The 11,443-nt window shown below is 39.1% G+C and overlaps 1 long non-coding RNA gene across 1 annotated transcript; it reads right to left on the bottom strand.

The window, feature by feature from the left end:
- Positions 1-1,624: 1,624 nt before the first annotated feature.
- Positions 1,625-10,811, bottom strand: LOC307033587. Its single transcript, XR_013806569.1, has 3 exons — positions 10,713-10,811; positions 6,997-7,271; positions 1,625-1,893 (listed from the first exon to the last, which is right to left on the bottom strand). It is a non-coding gene; the product is annotated as an uncharacterized lncRNA (long non-coding RNA).
- Positions 10,812-11,443: the final 632 nt, after the last annotated feature.

The raw sequence follows: 11,443 nt of genomic DNA, 5'->3' as shown, positions 1-11,443 counted from the left end.
TACGAATGACAATTAAAGCCTTGAATCTTGAAAGAGAAGCGGAGTATTTACTTAAATATGCGTCTTTGCATTTCAGGGAAAATCTAAAGTTGGATATTCTGAGACAATTTAGCTTTTAAATGATCCCAGCCAAACAACGCATGGTTGATCCTGAGCAGTAATCACTAATCCAGCTTTTAAAAACGCATCTTGAGACTCCTGACTCAGGAAGTTGGATTAAACGCCAACAGGTCTCCCCTGTGCGGAGGTGTAACTGTTTCTACCCGTCTGACACGTTGTTTCACATTGCCCTCTTAAACTGGCGCTGAACCTTAAAAGTCCTCTCAGCCGCTGATATCTTTATCTGTTTGTTTCTGTATCGCCTTGGAAACCTCCGCCTGTAGTCTTTACGTGCAAGGCGCAATGCGATAATCTCTTTTTAGCATGAGGATAATCTCTCCCAATTCAACTCTAATCAGGCAGACATCATGTCCTCCGCTGACCCAGAAGCCTTCTTCTTCTTCTTAAACTAAGCACTTACAAGACATCAAAAAAAGTGAGGTGGAGGAGCGTTGGAGATTCACATCTGATCAACACAGCTGAGCCTCCGGCGTATAAATCGCTAAATCCCTGTGAAAGAGAATACAAGAAGAAAACACCGGGTATTTTTTTTAGGAGAGAATAACATCTGAAATGAAGTAGAGACAGAAAAAGAGCCGGCCCTGAGAACCAATGGCACTTTAATTGTTTCCTGAGGGATTTAGCGTTAGCCGTGGATTTTCGCCCAGCCCCCGCTTTCATTATCATGCATTTCTCCCCCCAAAAAAACAATTGCTGGCACTTGTTGACGTGGGCACGATGCCTCCATCTCCTCCTCCTCCTCCTCTTTTCTCTTCTCCTCGCCCACCACCTCTCAATCTCCCTCCCTCCCTCTCTCACTCGCTCCGCTTGGCACAGATGGGCGAATCCAGCAGATGTTTTATCAGACCGTCTTTTTTTTTGCTGTTGCTTTTTCCCCCCTTCCTGTCTTTCTCCCTTTTCTTCTCGAATCCGCTCGTGTCTCCTGCTGCAGAATGGATTTAGGTTAGGGAGTTAATGAGCTGATTTGCATCTGTCCAAAGCTGTTTGCTGTTGATTGTTTTGAGGGAAGAACAACAGACAGGGCGAAGGGAAAATACTTGCTCCTGCCTGAAATGCACAAACCACTGCAGGAAAAAGTAAAATGTTAAATCATTTGTTTTTCCAAATCATGTAATCCTTCAAATTACTGGGCATAATCCAATTCTAAATGTTTGGAAAAGGAAATATTGAATGTAAGGACACATATTGTTAATGTTTAAGCCTCACACTTTTCTACAAACACATAATTATATTCTGAAATGCACAAAACATGACAAAAAAAACATGATTCGAAAGGCATTTAGTTTCAAATGTTACCATCGTTTAAATGATCGGAAATTATCCAAATGAATTTCTTTGGAAAAGGACTCTTTTTTGTAATGATTGTATTGAAAAGACACACTGGTCTTTACACACGTCAATCCTGCCTGAAATAAAAAATACTATACCAAAAGTAATCTTGTTTTTAAAGTCATTTATTTTAAAAATAAGATATCCACTTAAATTATTGGAATTGATCCAAATCTAGATTCTTGAATGTAAGGACATTCTCTTTTTTCACGTACATGCAACAGACATTGCACTATACACGTCTTTGTCAACTCTTCAGAACGAGTACTGTCCTGTTTCCAACTGTCAGCGCACATCAAGTCTTCAGAAAATCAGTCTGACACACAGCGGCTGCCGCCCTGCCTCCTTCTGAGACGTCTGCTGAGCGCTGAGGGCACGGATTGATGCACGTCAGATGATGCAACGCTCTCAACGCTCAAACTCATTCTGGTCTTAAGTCTCGAGCTGTCGGAGATGGCAAAAGTCGACACATCCTTTACTCAAGTAGAAGTACAGATAATCGTGTTTAAAAAAACTGGTAAAAGTAGAAGTACTGACTAAACTTTTTTACTCAAGTCAAAGTAAAGAGGCTTTGAAATGTACTTCAGTAAAAAGTACCCATAACTAGCAGCTGTTTTAAAGAGTACCTGACCTCCCTTTATATTAATAGAACAATAATGTCATTGTTAGCTAATGAATGTTTCCATGCTGAACAACGGCAACATGGCAACGTTTTCATTGGTCCCTCTTCTTTAGAGAAGACCAGGAAATGATGGATACACGGATCGTGTTCAAATCAATAGGCACGCAATGACTCTAAATAATAATGATCACGCCACCAAACACACATTCAAACTAAAGGAACCAGCCTGTTTGGAAAATGAGAGAAGTAGAAAGTACAGGTATTTGAGTTCAACATGTAAGAAGTAGAAAGTACAGGTATTTGAGTTCAACATGTGAGAAGTAGAAAGTACAGGTATTTGTGTTCAACATGTAAGAAGTAGAAAGTACAGGTATTTGAGTTCAACATGTAAGAAGTAGAAAGTACAGGTATTTGAGTTCAACATGTGAGAAGTAGAAAGTACAGGTATTTGAGTTCAACATGTGAGAAGTAGAAAGTACAGGTATTTGAGTTCAACATGTGAGAAGTAGAAAGTACAGGTATTTGAGTTCAACATGTGAGAAGTAGAAAGTACAGGTATTTGAGTTCAACATGTGAGAAGTAGAAAGTACAGGTATTTGTGTTCAACATGTGAGAAGTAGAAAGTACAGGTATTTGGGTTCAACATGTAAGAAGTAGAAGTAAAAAGTTGGCGAAACCAGAGTAATGTACTATAGCGAAGTATTTGTACTCCACTACTTCCCACCCTCTGGGGCTTCGAAAAGTTTTATGGATTTGTCAATAGGTCCAAAGGGTCTGGGGTGTAATCGATGGAGAAACCAATGGGAACCTTGACTGGTGTCGTATACTTTACTTTTAAAGGTACAATCTTAATATAGATTAAAAAGAATGTGTGTTGTATCAACTTTGTTGGCAGAATTTAGCCAGACAAGCATTCAAAACACAAATCATGAACTACTTGATCACTTAGATATACTAATTCATAAAAGCATCATGATGTTTTAAAGAGCTGTGTTGAGTGTGGAAGAGAAGGAGTTGAGAAGGCCTACACTGGAGAAGATGCTGCTCCAAAAACAAGTTGAACAAATTGTGAAACCAGGGTGTTTTCACCTGAAATAAGTACAACAGTTGAAAAGGAAAAAGTGGAAATTTGTAGGGATTCACCGAATATTCAGCCAACAAAAATGATCGGCCGAAAATGGCTAAAAAAATATCAACGAATGTCAGAGAACAGGGTTACGTTGATCTTACTCCGCATATTTGTCCGGGTGTTTTGATTTCAAGTGGTGGAGTAATCCCGAAGTGGTGAAAGTCTTTGCAGTTACACCCCCTCGAGAAATGTCAGCTGAACACGTTTTACAAATCTTAATCCTTGCCTCTTTCTCTGATATTTTGAAATATCTCCAAGCGGCAGACATGTTGGCTCTGAGCCAGCCGCGAGCATGGTCGCGCGCCGTGCCTGTCGCCGCGTTTTGATTACGTCATCACAACAACACGTTAGCTTACCAAACTTATAGGGGCATTGTTTGTTGTTGAAGGCCTGGCTGTTACAGTCTTTATTTACACTGTTTTGCTGTAGGCCTACTGGCCTAGATGTTTATGCAGTTTTAAAGCACCTTGGCTTTGTTCTGAATGCACTTTGTTTTAGTTATCCTACAGAGAAAAGAAAATGCACTTGACTTGGAATGAATGTACTGTATGCATTCAAAAGTGCTGAATAAATGTTTTATGGACCCATAATAGTGATTATTATTTAAGTTAAGTTTTGCCATAATCATGTCTTTTTCCATAATCAGGCAGCTGAACAACATTCGTAAAAAATATATACATTATATATATATATTTCTATTAATCATTTTCGGTCTTTCGGTTTTCGGTTTTCGGCCAACCGTTTCCTATTTCGGTATCGGTTTCGGCCAAGAATTTCCCATTCGGTGCACCCCTAGAAATGTGTGTGGTAAGATTTCATGAAAGAAGATAAATCAGATCATGTAAACTTATTTTAATTATATCTTACCAGAATCAGGAAATGTTTTGTTACAATATAAGCCGCAGATGCTCAAAAGAGTTCTGTTTTCTGATGGAAAAAAAACAGGTTTCATCTTTGAGATACGACTCAAAATAAGATTTCTTGACTTCAAATACGATGTTTTGAATCAGCAAGATGATGCATTGTCTAAAAACAAGACCCGATATCTCACTGCAGTGTTACTCCTGAAGTTATTATTTCTTATAGCAAGTGTAAAGACATTTTCTGACTAGATATTAGACAAATATACTCTGTAAGATTTCAAGTTTTTGTAGAGTGGTACTTCCTCCCTTACTGCCAAACTGAAGAACTTACAGGAAATCCTCTGATCTTATCCAAAAGTCATTTGAAATCCATAGTCCCATCCCAAGATATTTGACTATCTGAATCTGAGTAGCCCTGAAATGGTTTGATAAAGCCACACTGAAGAAACAAAGTCTTTTTAAAGTCCTTAGTCCAGGTTGGCAAAGTGGACGAAGGATCTTCAACAGTCCGATTAAACCCTACAGCTGGGTGGTTAACGGTTAATCCTCCCGATGTTCAAACCTCTTATTTCTCAGCCGTAGTTTTCTAATAAAGTCCTTTCAGCAGCTCACAACTCTGTCTCCAAAGATGTAACAGGTCAAGCAATATCATTCTCAGAGGAGGTCAGCCTTGAGGCGTAAAGCAGACTTGTTCAAAAAGCATCATGGGAGGAAAAAGAACCACGATTTCTCTGTGCTCTTAAAGGTCCCATGTCATGACCATTTCCACTGATCATAATTCCATTGTTGAGGTCTACTAGAATAGATTTATATTGTGCAATTTTCCAAAATCCCTTTGGTTTCTCAAACAGCATTTCTGTCAACTACGTGTATTCACTGAATTTCACTCTCTGCCTTTAACGGCTCGTTGTAGCTCCAATAGCTCCAGCACCCACCCTCCCTGTGAGCACAGTGTGCTCTGATTGGTCGGGACGTTGTGAATCGCGCTGAGCTCCGTGGAGGTGTGGTTTCCTTGTTTAGCGACAGCGAAACACAGCCAATCTCACCCCGAGCACACACAAAGTCACAACCGAAGTAAAAACAATAAGTGTGGCTTGATATTGAGTAAGAGAAAGGTTGATAAACGCTGTGAGAATGGGTCTGCAGAGAGAATGGGTCTGCAGAGAGAATTTTGCCGCGATCCCAACTGTCTGTTATCAGCCTGCAGCCAGGGAGGAGAGATCAGCAGAGCTGCCTGCACTGAGTGTGTGTGTGAGGAAGTCCGTGGATTGGTCAATTTCGACCAATCAGCGGGGGCTTAACGTAACGTCTCCGCGGACGTCACGTAACGGCTCCACAGATTGGTCCATTTCGTTTCGGGTACGGGTTGACATCATGAGGTACCCGGAAGAATCAATGGACAATGACGTATCTCATACTTTTTATAATAATAATAAAGCTTTTCATACAACACATTCAGCTCAACGTGCTTTACAAAATGACACATCAAGTTAAAAACAAACAAGAAATTCCCCTCAGGAGGTCAAATGTATGATAACACAAATAAAAATAAAATAAATAATGGTTTCTCTCTGACAGATAAGACACAAGACAAATACAAATCAAAAGACCTATAAAATAAATAAAACAATATAAAGGTAGGTAAATAATAAAGACTAAAAGAACATTAATAAGCATTTTAACAAGAAATCATAACTCAGCAATAACGCTTGATTCAAACCAGGTAGACATCATTATTTCTTACACTGGTTTCGTATTGGGGCAGAAATGAGTCCTGCTCCCCCATCTTGAAGTCAATGGTGTTCTGAATGTGTTTTTGGTTAGAAATGTGAAATAACGTGGACAAATGTTTCAGCAGACTAATTTGTTTGCTACTTTTGCTTTTAACCTGTTTAGCCCTGAGCCTGTTTTTCAGGCCTCAGGCTCGAAAATGACATTCCCAGAACAAATGACTATAACTTCACTTCTAAAAGGGTTAAATTAATAATCTTTTTTCTCAAAGTAATGATAAACCTGTGAGTTGGAAGTAGAAAAAGTCAGAATCAATATAGAAGTTTTTATTTTAAAGTAAATTCAGATTGAACATAGTAAAACAAATTAATTATCCCTCCTATTATCTTTGGGGTCAATTTGACCCCATTCAAAGTTTAACGTATCTAAAACAAATGGTTAACTAATGGGTAGACATCAAATGGACATGAAGATCTTTTTTAAATGTCCTGTACGCACTTTGTACGCGTCGGTGTTCCTTGGGGTCAATTTGATTTTTTATTGTTTAGTGTTTTAGTAGGAAAAAACATATAAAAATGTCAATATTTTACACATATTTGTGTTGATGGATGATATTGAGGTGACTATTACATGCATGTATCATTGTATAAACTACTCTCTGCTTTAGTTATTGCTCCTTTAACAACATCAAAAAGATCTTACTCAAACCTTTTATTTCAGTCAGTGAGATTTGATGGTGATTTTTATATTTTTCGATAGTCACATAATAGGAATTCTGAATGTACAAAGGGATCTGTGGGGGGGGGGGGGTTGGGGTATCGTTTTATTGAAATGGTTATTTAGGTAATCAACTAAGATACCTAAAGCACCAGAGACATACATGTTGGTTACAATTTGGAATATGATCATTGTCAAATTGACCCAAGTAGTTTAAATCTGAGGATAACAGGAGGGTTATAGTGTCCGTCTAAAATAAAAAAAAACTACTTGTAGTGAAAACCAGCCTTGAATGATGGGATAGTAAACAAAAAGCTTTAGGAATACAAACTTTAACATATAATAAGATTGATGCAAAACAAGTGACATTTGACCTTTTTAAAGATTTAGAAATTTGGAGTACTTCTTCCACCATTTGATGCATAGCTGTAATACAACGTATCGATGGCAGCACTTTTTGATGAATGTAGTGTGTTTGGGCCCACCTGTGGCCTGAGATGAGGACACAGAGCCCGGCTGACAGCTGTGGGCATGTTCTGTTTATTTCCTCGCTCACATTACCAGATGCATCTGCTCGTCTGGGTGTTGTTCACATTAGCACATCCCGGACCGAGTATCTGCTGGACTCTGGAAACACACATTTTTCCCCATTCGTTGCATGTACGGCGGTGTAATTAATCTCGCTGACAGGTGTCTGCGGCGCAGGTACAAACAGCCAAATAATAGGGTCTGTTCAAGATGTGACGGCTCCTGCTGCGCTCTGCAGAAGAAGAAGAAGAAGAAGAAGGGGAAAGAAAACCAGAAGCAGGTGTTTACTAAAAAGGGGACAGAGTAGAATCAGCAGTTTACAGCGTGCATTCAGCAGCAGCAGATAGAGCGAGCTGTGGGAGTTTTTAATGATTATTCTCGCCCTGCCTCTGTTTTATTTAGCAGCACTGCTGAGGGCCGCTTCACATTCACAGGTAACACAGCAGATATACCTGAGTGTAGGAGCTTTAAGACTTGTGTAAGACCTGCAGGGAGGTTTGTGAGCATTGGCATGTTTTGCACAAAGATATAAGAGTCGTTGTAAGGTTTGATTCAGTAATATTTATATATATCGTAGTCCAGTTTGAGTTAGTCACACACATCTCAGTCTGCGTGAACTCAGTTGGTTGGATTCAGAAAACAGCCCATGTATTGAGATGGTACAGTAATATAGATATTAGGCAATCTCTGAATGATCTAATCCTATTATCTTGACAGGATCAAGATGTCGTCAACGTGAAAAAGGGGGCAGTGAGAGGCGGTGTAACATTAGGTTTCGTAGCTGGGTGTTAACCTGCTAACCTCAGTGATTCAGAGAGAGGGAAGAACGAGCAGCCTGATAACATCAGACATGTAGTACTGCCCTGTGGACTGATGAGAAACTCCGTCTGCGCTTTATGGAGGGAATTAGGACGTGTGTGTGTGTGTGTGTGTGTGTGTGTGTGTGTGTGTGTGTGTGTGTGTGTGTGTGTGTGTGTGTGTGTGTGTGTGTGAGCTGCTAACTCAGGTCAGAGGGAGTCAGCAGAGACCCCGGCAGTAAAAATAGTTTATAGGAGGCATTAGAGCTGATCATCATTAACGCGAGGGGCGATAAAAGACCCCCGAGAACCTGCAGGAGCTTTTTAACGCTGGTGAAGGCCAGAGGTGGGAAGTAGTGGAGTACAAATATTTTGTTACTGTACTTAAGTACATGTTTCTGGTATCAGTACTTTACTCCACTACTTATTTTCTGACAAATTTTTACTTTTACTTCTCACATGTTGAACACAAATACCTGTACTTTCTACTTCTTACATGTTGAACCCAAATACCTGTACTTTCTACTTCTCACATGTTGAACACAAATACCTGTACTTTCTACTTCTTACATTTTGAACACAAATACCTGTACTTTCTACTTCTTACATGTTGAACCCAAATACCTGTACTTTCTACTTCTTACATGTTGAACACAAATACCTGTACTTTCTACTTCTCACATGTTGAACACAAATACCTGTACTTTCTACTTCTTACATTTTGAACACAAATACCTGTACTTTCTACTTCTTACATGTTGAACCCAAATACCTGTACTTTCTACTTCTTACATGTTGAACACAAATACCTGTACTTTCTACTTCTTACATTTTCCAAACAGGCTGGTTCCTTTCGTTTGAATGTGTGTTTGGTGGCGTGATCATTTGATTTAATAATCGGAGCTGAAGCATCTCATATCACACACACTTCCTTATTTATCTTTGAATAATAATAACGTACAAATAAAGACGACTATACTACGGTGTTTCGGGGTGCGGAAAAAAACCTTTTCGTCACTTCCTGTCCTGAGAGCGGAGGCCTGCAGGCAGACCCCTCTGTAAACACGTGGTCTACTAAAAAGGTCTCTTCTGTGTTGAAATATAAAGAGAAATTAACCTAGAAATCTAATTAAATCAACCTGTCAGTGAGCTATGTAGCTAGCTAGCAAATGTTAGCTATCCATCTAACAAATTAACTAGTGTTAGCTATCAATCTTAACCCTTAGATGCCCTTAGAGTGACTGGACCCTACACTCTTCCATAAGTGGGTCTAAAAGGACCCGTATTAGAATAATATGTGTTTTTATGACATTGTTGTCATTTTGGTTAAGATAAATCACTTGTATAATATTTAGTATTGTATTTTGGTTTACACTAGAAATATTTTATATTTAATTTTTCACAATTTATAATTTTAGGATTTTTTCTTACATTTTGAAAAAAACTTTTGAGCATATTGTCCCAAAGAGACCCTTACAGTATTCCAGTCCCTTTTCAAAACTCATCTCTTCTCCTCTTGTCTACTCATAGCCCCCCTCCCCCCCCCCCATCAATCCATGCCGGTTGATCAAGTTTGATAGTCCTAAACCCCCCACCCTAACCTTCCCTTATATTATAAAGCGATTTTGAGTCCTTGAAAAGCCCTATAAAAACATAATGTATTATTATTATTATACAGACAGGTATCAGATCATGCTGTGTAAAACAATCTTCCTGAGAGGTGTCACTTGTGATGTCGTCTGTGTGGTCCACAGTGAATGTAGTCCTGAAAGCAACAGGTGATAAGAATCAAAGGTTCCCAGAGGATCCCATAGAAAATGCATGCGGGTCATTTTTGACCCACTTAAGGAAGCTTGGGGTAGTAATACAAAAACTACAATTTCTTAAAATGTACATTTAAAATTTGAATGGCATGATATCCAAAACATGTTTTTTGAGGAATAGCTGGAATATGAAATGATAAAAAAATGTACTTACAAAGATACTGCAAGAAAGCCACCTCAAAAAGACCCACTTATGCATCTGTGTTGAGCTAGCTAACATAAGCTATCTAATTTATTAGCTAACCCCAGTCCCCTCTGTTCAACATGTGTATGCATCTTTGGGCAAGATACTTAACGGAACATTTCTCAACATATTGTGCATCATTTGATACCCAAATGTATCCGCTGGTAGTCCTTTAAAAACATTGGCTGTATTTTACGATGCACGCAGAGCGTTGCAATTATTTCCAACAAGCAGGGAGAGTTCTCTGTTTGATTTTCTGCTGCTTTCCCTTCAGAACAAGAAAGAAAGTAGGCTCAGTGTCTGTAAAAACACATTTAAAGCTGCTGATTAGTTGCCTGGCTGTTAATTCCCGCTGACACAATACACAGGGTTTATTCGCAGCAGTGACCGTGCCTCACACAATGAGGAAGTGACACTTTAATGCGGCGGATAGATCAAAATGGCTAATGTTTTATTAGCGGCCTGCCATCGGCTGCCTTCCCTCCTCTCACGGCAGAAATAAATGAAGGTATTAACATTAAGCACCTCTCCCATCGAGGCTCTGCCCAGCGTTATGTCCTCGGGTCAGGATTTAGCCACACAGCCAAGTGAAGCTAATCATTCCTTAGGTACAGCTACAGCTGTTTCTGGATGCTGTTGTTAAAATGATACTGAGGTGAGTTTCAGGACAACGCAAGAAACACAAACACCAACGATTTTTACGTTTTCCATGCTTTGTATTCCCCTTCCTTATTTCTGTATCTTGCAGAAAGTATTTTTTCATCATCTTATTACATTTAAGTTCCTTTGATGTTGTCCTTAATTCAATTTAACAAATTGATTTGCTCATACTTTGTGCTTTTTTTTGTTCTTGGTTCAACATTTCTTACCTTAAAGGTGGGGTAGGTCATTTTGGAGAAACCAGCTCGAGATCGCTAGAATTTGAAAATACAAAACCGGAACAAATCTGCCACTTCCTTACAGAGCCCCTCCTCCAACACACACGAACGCGCACATGACCAATGAGGGCACGAGATAAGTTTGTGCCCCGATGGAAGGCTGACAGGCAGGTAGGCCATCCAGTTAGTTTAGCCGGGCCGGCTCAGATGATTGGTCGTGCTTTTTACAGCGCCACGGCTTCCACACATGATATTTTTTGTATGTATTTATTGTCAAAGCATTTAATATATTCATTGCTATCGGGATGTTAAGAGCATTCCATGGAATATAACAAAAAGTGTATCTGGAGCCGGTTTCTCAAACTTACCTATTTCACCGACAGTATTTTTCAGTTTCCATTCACCATGTTTAAAAGAAAATCAACAATATACCCGACCAAGAATGCTAAGAAAATAAATCCAATTATAACAATATGACTTTTAGCATGTTTTACATTCCCCTTCCTCATTTTTTGCAAAATATATTCATTTGTACATCTTCTTGTTTTGGTTTGTTTCTTAATTAAATTCCACAAAATCAAATGAGAACTGCACATCCTTTTGTTAATTGGCTTCAAATTCAACGTTTCAAATTAAATGTTTCTCCTAGGACTCTGTGTATGAGCATTTTTGGGGATATTGCAGAAGAGTAAATTAATTCTTGCTTTTGTACATTGTGTCCT

The sequence above is a fragment of the Notothenia rossii genome (assembly GCF_949606895.1).
Source record: "Notothenia rossii genome assembly, chromosome: 3".
Lineage (NCBI taxonomy): Eukaryota > Metazoa > Chordata > Actinopteri > Perciformes > Nototheniidae > Notothenia > Notothenia rossii.
The sequence above is the reverse complement of the archived record's forward strand: the minus strand, read 5'-3'. Positions and strand labels throughout refer to the sequence as shown.